The sequence below is a fragment of the Cetorhinus maximus genome, chromosome 8 (genome assembly GCF_964194155.1).
Source record: "Cetorhinus maximus chromosome 8, sCetMax3.hap1.1, whole genome shotgun sequence".
NCBI classification, from domain to species: Eukaryota; Metazoa; Chordata; class Chondrichthyes; order Lamniformes; family Cetorhinidae; genus Cetorhinus; species Cetorhinus maximus.
The window spans coordinates 124,384,888-124,393,377 of record NC_135886.1 but is presented as its reverse complement, the minus strand read 5'-3'; positions in this window follow the sequence as shown (position 1 = coordinate 124,393,377).

Here is an 8,490-nt window from a genome sequence, read left to right as displayed (position 1 = left end):
TCAGAAGATATCACTGTCATAGGCAGCTCAATCTCAGTAATCACAGAACAGGTGTTTTTTTTTAAATGATTAATATTATTCAGTTCTTCTGATTTCACATTCTTCTAAAAGCAAATGTTTTAACTGTTAATGCATTCATTTCATCACCATGAAGACCCTTACTACGCTTTTTTCCTTTTATACATCTACATGTAGAAAGATAATGAGGGTAATGTCGAGAATTCTTAAGTTTTGTTGAGATTTTCCCAATTTATATTTGAACAGACTGTCAGACACAGTAGGTATGCTATACTTTGACCAGGTAGTTACTATTCACAAGTGGATTCACATAGCGGTGTCAATTGGCTATCCATATGTGAGGCATTGGGGCTAAGATCATTCAGTTTCCATACTCAAGAATTTTAGAAAGAAAGAAAAAGACTTGCATTCATATAGCATCTTTTATGACCTTCAGGACGTGCTTTACAATTTTTTTTTTGAAAGAGTAGTCACTGTTGTAGTGCAGGAAATGCAGCAGCCAACATGTGCACAAGAAGCTCCCACAAACAGCAATGTGATAACAATCGGATAATATGTTTTCAGTAATGGTGATTGGGGGATAAATATTGGCTAAGATAGTGGGGATAACTCCCCTACTCGTCTTCAAAATATTATTTTACCTTCACTTAAGATAGTAGACAGCGCCTCAGTTTAACAAGAACCCTGGCTGATTTTCCCTTTTCTTGAAGACACCTTGCTGTCCTATCTAGGATCAGTCACCTCAGTACCAAACTTGCAGCTTTCACTTTGATGGTATTGCAGCATGCTACAAACTGTCTACCTTTTGAGGCATTAGAGCTTTAAAACAAGCCAAAACATTGTTCTCACCAGGGAAATAAAGTGATTGTGCTAGCCAAAGGGTTAACTTTCACCTGCCATCTGACCTGCTGCATCAGTGATTAAACTTCGTATTCACAATATCCTTTCTAAAGGTAAATTAAATAGACTTGTTTCAGAACCCAGTTATCTGTCTTAATGTTAGTTACATGCTCCGCTCTCTTAAAAATAGATTGCTAGTGACCTGGGGGAAAAGTTCAGCCCTGATCCACCTCACATTACATGGTAACACACATGCATTGTGCACATTGTGGGATTAGATGCACATCTGCCCACTGGCAAAAACAATATGAGACACTGACATAACCAGTTTCGTCCAGCACCTGCCAGGTTGCATTAATGCACCAAAGCCACTTCCCAGCAAGCAAACAGAACTGTTAATGAAATTCAGCCTTTACTTTTTTTCTCCCTTTGTACGGGTATGATCCCTCTTTTGTCTGCTTTTTAAGTCAGCTAGTCTTCTCATGCATCATGTACTATTCATGGCTAAGCTACTCAAATGCAAGGTCCTCCTTATTGATCTAGGGAAATAGGGAACCAGTAGGTAAATTGGGAGAGATATCCATGATACAGCTTTAAAAACTTATACCCTTAGGATGCAGGCAATGCTTCCATTACCCCTCGACCCTAGCTGCCCTGAGAAAGTGATGGAGGGCCTTCTCCTTTAATTGCTGCACACCTTGTGAAAATGGTGCTCTCATAATGGTGTTAAATATGGGATTCTTGGGCATTCGCCCAGGAATGATGGCAGAATTAGGTCCAAATAGAGCACTGCATGAATCAGAAGGAGACTTTTGAGGTGATGGTGTTCCTGTCATAATGCCATTCTTATTCTTCTTGATGGTTGATACCAATGAAGAAAGTAAACTTGATATGTTGCTCAGCGCATCTTGTAGACACTTCAACCATAGTGTCCTGGTGATGGAGAAGTTAGATAGAATCCAATGGGAAGCTTCACAGAATCACAGAATTGTTCCAGCACAGGAGGCCGCCATTTGGCCCATCACATCTGCGCCAGCTCTACAGAAGAGCGATTTACCTAGTGCCACTCCCTCGCCTTCTTCCCATAGCCCTGCACACTCTTCCTTTTCAGATAATAATCCAATCCCCTCGAATGCCTTGATTGAACCTACCTGCCCCACAGTTCATTCCAGATTCCAATCATTCGCTGCGTGAAAATGTTTCTCATGTCTCCATTGTTTCTTTTACCAAGTATTTTAAATCTTTGTCCTCATGTTCTCGATTCTTCCACCAATGGGAACAGTTTTTCATCATCCACTCAGTCCAGACCCCTCATGATTTTAAATACCTCCATCAAATCTCCTCTGAACCTTTTTTCTCCAACAGTCCCAACTTCTATCTATTGACTTAATTGAAGTTTCCGAGCTCTGAAACCTTTCTGCACTCTCTCTCATGCCTTCATTTCTTTCCTTAAGTGTGGCACCCAGAACTGGATGCAACACTCCAGTTGAGACCAAACCAATGTTGTATACAAATTTAACATAACTTCCTTGCTTTTGTACTCTATGCCCCTATCAAAAAAGCCTAGGATGCTGTATGCTTTATTAACTGCTCTCTCAACATGTCCTACCACCTTCAATGACTTATGCACTTATACACCCAGGTCCCTCTGTTCCTGCACCCCGTTTAGAATTGCAAGCTTTATTTTATATTGTCTCTCCAAGTTCTTCCTGCCAAAATGAAATATTTCACACTTCTGTGTTAAATTTCATCTGCCACTTGTCCATACACTCTACCAACCTGTCTATGTCTGTTTGAAGTTCTACATTATCCAGTTCACAAGTTCACAATGCTTCCAAGTTTTGTATCATCTGCAAATTTTGAAATTGTGCCCTGTACAAGGTTGATCAAGGAAAGTGATCTGCGCTGGATGGTATCAAGCTTCTTGAGTTTTGTTGTTCCATTTTTGGCACTACAAAATACAAGCCTACCAGCTTATGTTGTTTCAACTACAAATATCCAGTTTCTCCTGGAGCTTCCAATCTGCAGCCAACATTCAGGACTACCTGGTCATCCTGAACCACTTGGGATTGTCAGTATGCTTGTGTCATGGCATAAAGTGGCTTTTAATTTGTTGCTAAATCAGCCTCAAAAGGAATGTAAGCAGTGGAGGATGGAGAGAAGTGCAAAGTGGCTCATTTGGCATCAGATTCCCAAAACCCTGAGAAAAAGGGAAAGTGCCTGCACTCTTCTGCTTTGTGATGTGTACTGGCCAAAGCATTATCCATTTGAAAATTACCTGTCATATGTATAATATCTGCTTTAAAAGCTCATCTTAAGTAACTTCAGAAGCAAAAGAGTAACAGGATTGCCACTCCCATTGCTTAAACTATAAAGGGTGTGTGGGTGTACAATAATGTAGAACTCAAGATAAGCTTCTTGACAGAAAGATTGGTAGGTCGCATACATCAGTCCAACAACCTAATCCTTCAATTTCACACTGATGTAAATTCACAAGTATATTACCACTACTTAATTGCAGTATGTGAGAAATATTGAAGATATAATGTATGTAGTGTTCAAGAGCCATGATGTTGAATAGTTTTATCATGCTGTAGTGCTAGGTGAGGTATTTTAGCATTAGGATAATACAAATGAGGTGCTCTAAACATTATATGAACCTATTATAAAGTCAAGAGGTTACTACAATTTAAAACATCTAATTATTTTCATAGATACTGAAAATGCTGGAAACATGAGCAATTTGATTAGCGACTGAACAAAGCTAACAACAGGCAGGAACTGTATCAGAATCAGGGGTCTACTTTAGCAGCCTGGCTGAAGCGTTAATCTAGCCATTTCATTCAGGTGCGGAATGACCAACTGTCCTTTTAAGGGTATTTTACTTTTATTTCAGGTTTCTAATAGTCATCCATCCAAGTAGGCAGTTGGATTGGTAGCCCATCTACTGAATTAAACATCCGTTCCCGCCACTGTGTGTGCGCCATAGCTGCATCTACAGGATGCCCTGCAACAGCTCAAAGGTTTCTTTGGCATGTCCCCCAAACCTGTGACCTCTCCCGCCCTGATGGACAAGGGTCGCAGGTGCATGACAACACCATCACCTCCGAGTGACAAATCATCTCAGCCTATCCTTAACTGATGCTGGGTCAAATTCTCTACTATGAGCATTGAGGGAGTATCCTCACTATATGAGCTGTAGTAATTCAAGAAGGGCAAATGTTCCCACATCCCGAGAATGAGTTTTTTAAAATATAGAAAACGCAGACCTGAAATCTATAAGCTAAAATTTTACAAGGTCCTTTGCCATCAGCAGGGTGGCAGATCAAACCAGCACAAATTGGAATAATTGCCTGTGATTTTTCATTACCAACTGGTCATGTGGGATGAAAGCAAAAAACTGCGGATGCTGGAAATCCAAACCAAAAATAAAAATACCTGGAAAAACTCAGCAGGTCTGGCAGCATTGCGGAGAGGAACTAAGTAAAAATAGAAAAGAGGTGAATATAAGCTGGTTTGGGGGGGGCGTGGTGGGGGGGGGGCACGAGGATAGAGCTGGATAGAGGGCCAGTGATAGGTGGAGATAACCAAAAGATGTCACAGACAAAAGGACAAAGAGGTGTTGAAGGTGGTGATATTATCTAAGGAATGTGCTAATTAAGGGTAGAAAGCAGGACAAGCAAGGTACAGATAGCCCTAGTGGGGGTGGCCTATTTCGATTCTTCACCCCACCCCACCCCCACTAGGGCTATCTGTACCTTGCTTGTCCTGCTTTCTACCCTTAATTAGCACATTCCTTAGATAATATCATCACCTTCAACACCTCTATGTCCTTTTGTCTGTGACATCTTTTGGCTATCTCCACCTATCATTGGCCCTCTATCCAGCTCTACCCTCCCCCCCCTACTCCTTAAACCAGCTTATATTTCATCTCTTTTCTATTTTTACTTAGTTCTGTTGAAGAGTCATACGGACTCGAAACGTTAATTGTGTTCCTCTCTGCAGGTGCTGCCAGATCTGCTGAGTTTTTCCAGGTATTTTTATTTTTGTCATGTGTGAGACCTCACTGACTGGAGAGGGCCTCAAATTTTACCTTATGTGTAAAGGAATATGATGGCAGTTAACTTTATCAACTAGGTCTGGAGTTGTGCAACTTCATCTTACAGCTTTCCCAATGGCTCAGTGGTTTTGCTCAGTAAGTAGCTGATTGTCCAGGGTTAGGTTCAGTCTCTAGGCTATGCAAAGGTACCACTTCTCAGTTGGGTGGATTTAAGAGCATTACAATGGACCTAGAGTTGCTGACGCTGATTGGATGTATTCCAGGAGTTATCACATGATTTCTTGCCTCCATCCTCTTCGCCACACCCCCCCCCCTGCCATTGGTCACCTGGCATGTCCACCCTCATGATGCACCACCTTCCTATTCTATTAAAAAGTAAAATGGCTCTTGTGCATTATTCAACTTATTAGTTGAATCTTGACTGTCAAGCAAACAGCCTTTTTACCCCCCAGCATCTCCAATATTAAACAAATATTAAGCAAAAGTGTTAAAAGAAAATGGAAAAAAAATTAAGGGTCCATGCAAGGTAATTGCTGAAGACTAGTGGGTAGGTACAATAAACAATTTAAAAGGCTAGTGGAATGTTAGTCTTTATCTTGAAAAGCTTGAAATACAAATTGTGCTACTGTTGTAAGAAGTCCAGGTTTACCACATCTGGATTAGTGCGTTCAGTTCTGAATGCTGTTCCTCAGGAAAGTCCTGAAGGGATTGCAGTACAGATTTACCAGAATAATATCAGGGCTAATAGGGTTAAATTATGAGAACAGGTTGCATAGACTAGGCTTGTTTTCCCTTGAGTTTAGAAGATTAAGCTGTGAACTAATTAAGTGTTTAAGATGATTAAAGAAGTTGATAGGGCAGAGACATAGACATCATTTCCTCTAGTGGAGGTGTCCAGGACAAGGCAACATAATTTTAAATTAAGAATTAGGCCATTAAGGGGTGAAGTCAGGAAGTACTTCTTCACAAAGGTTAGTGTAAATCTGGAACTCTCCCTGAAAAAGATGAAATTGAGCCTGGGGGGATCAATTGAAAATTTCAAAACAGATTGATAGATTTTTCTCAGGTAAAGGTTTTGGGGGACATGGAACCAATACTTGTAAATGGACTTAAGATGCAGCTCAAGTCATGATCTAACTGAATAGCAGAACAAGGGGCTGGATGGCCTGCCCCATTCCTATTTTTTTCCTTCTGCCATGGTGCGAAGTTCTTTACGAACAGTGCAAACGGCCACATCTTCATGCTTGCCTCCCAAATCTGTGCCCATCTTTCCCAGAAGTCCATATTTCAATTCCTCCAATCAGGTTCCTGCCCCTGCCAGAGTATCAAAATAGCTCTTATTAAAAACCCCAACAACATCATATCAGTGACAACGGTAAACTTTCCCTCCACATCCTTCTCAACCTGCCTGCAGCCTTTGACACAGGCCACTATCATCCTCCAATGCCTCTCCTGTATCGTCCCGTTGGTTCGGACCTCTCTCCCTGGTTCCATTCTTATCTGTCTAATCATATCCAGATTATCACTCACAATGGTTTCTCTTCCTCCATTGCACCTATACCTTTGGTATTCCCCTGAGGATCTATCCCTGGCCCTCTCCTATTTTTCATCTACATGTTGCCCTCAGCAACATTATCTGAAAGCACAGCATCAGTTTTCATATGTACACTGATGATACCCAGCTCTTCCTCACCCTCACCTTTCTCAACTCCACCACTTCTGTTAAATTATCAGACCGTTATCGAGCATAGATGATTAGAAATTTCCTCCAATTAAATATTGGGAAGGCTAAAGCTATTGTTTTCAGTTCCCACCCCAAACACTATTCCCTAGCAACCGACTCCATCCCTCCCTCTGGCAACACTGTTTGGTTAAAATAGTTTGTTTGCAACCTTGGACTCATATTTGACCCCAAGATTAACTTCCAATCACATATTCACACCACTGCTTCACGGAGGAAGACACAAATAACTTCCCAGAAATACTAGGGAATCGAGGGTCTAGTGAGAAGGAGGAATTGAACGAAATTAGTATTACTAAAAAAAACAGTGCTGGAGAAATTAATGGGACTGAAAGCTGATAAACCCCCAGGGCCGGATAATCTACATCCCAGGGTACTAAAGGAGGCAGCCATGGAAATTGTGGATGCATTGGTTATCATCTTCCAAAATTCTGTAGATTCTGGAACAGTCCCTGCAGATTGGAGGGTGGCAAATGTAATGGCACAATTTGAAAAAGGAGGGAGGGAAAAAACAGGGAATTACAGGCTGGTTAGCCTAACATCAGTGGTAGAGAAAATGCTAGAGTCTATTATAAAGGACACTTCGAAAATGTCAGCTGAATTAGAGAAAGTCAACATGGATTTATGAAAAGGAAATCAAAAAATGAGTTTTTTGAGGACTTACCTAGCAGAATAGATAAGAGAGAACCAGTGGATGTGGAGTATTTAGATTTTTAGAAAGCTTTTGATAAAGTCCCATATTAGGGGTTAGTGAGTAAAATTAAAGCACATGGCATTGGGTAATATATTGGCATGGATTGAGAATTGGTTAGCTGACAGGAAACAGAGTAGGAATAAATGGGTCCTTTTCGGAATGGCAGGCAGTGACTAGTGGGGTACCGCAGGGATCAGTGCTTGGGCCCCAGCTATTCACAATATATATCAATGATTTGGATGAGGGAATCAAATGTAATATTTTGAAGTTTGCTGATGACACAAAACTAGATGGGAATGTGAATGGTGAGGAGGATGCTAAGAGGCTTCAAGGCAATTTAGACAAGTTAAGTGGGTGGGCAAATACATGGCAAATGCAATATAACGTGGATAAGTGTGAAGTTATCCAACACAAGCATAAAAATTGCTGGAGAAACTCAGCAGGTCTGACAGCATCTGTGGAGAGGAAGACAGAGTTAACGTTTCGAGTCTGTATGATTCTTCATCAGAACTGAAGAGAAATAGAAATGTGGTGAAATATAAACTGTTTAAGGGGGGACAGGTAGAGCTGGATAGAGGGCCAGTGATAGGTGGAGGCAAAGGAGAGATTGCCAAAGATGTCATAAACAAAAGGTTAAAGGGGTGTTGATGGTGGTGATATTAGCTAAAGGATGTGCTAATGGTGACATTAAGGGTAGAAAGCAGGATGAGCAAGTAACAGGTGGCCCTGGTGGGGGTGGGGTGGGGGAAAGGGATTGAAATAGGCTAAAAGGTAGAGATAAAACAATGGATGGAAATAAATTATATAAATAATGATAGAAATAGGTGGGAAAAGAAAAATATATATATAAAAAAATATAATCATTAGAAAAAAGGGGATCAAAAAGGGGGTGGGGATGGAAGAGAGAGTTCACGATCCAAAGTTGTTAAACTCAATATTAAGTCCGGAAGGCTGTAAAGTGCCTAATCGGAAGATGAGGTGCTGTTCCTCCAGTTTGCATTGAGCTTCACTGGAACATTGCAGCAGGCCAAGGACAGACATGTGGGCATGAGAGCAGGGTGGTGTGTTGAAATGGCAAGCGACAGGGAGGTCTGGGTCATGCTTGCGGACAGACCGAAGGTGTTCCGCAAAGCGGTC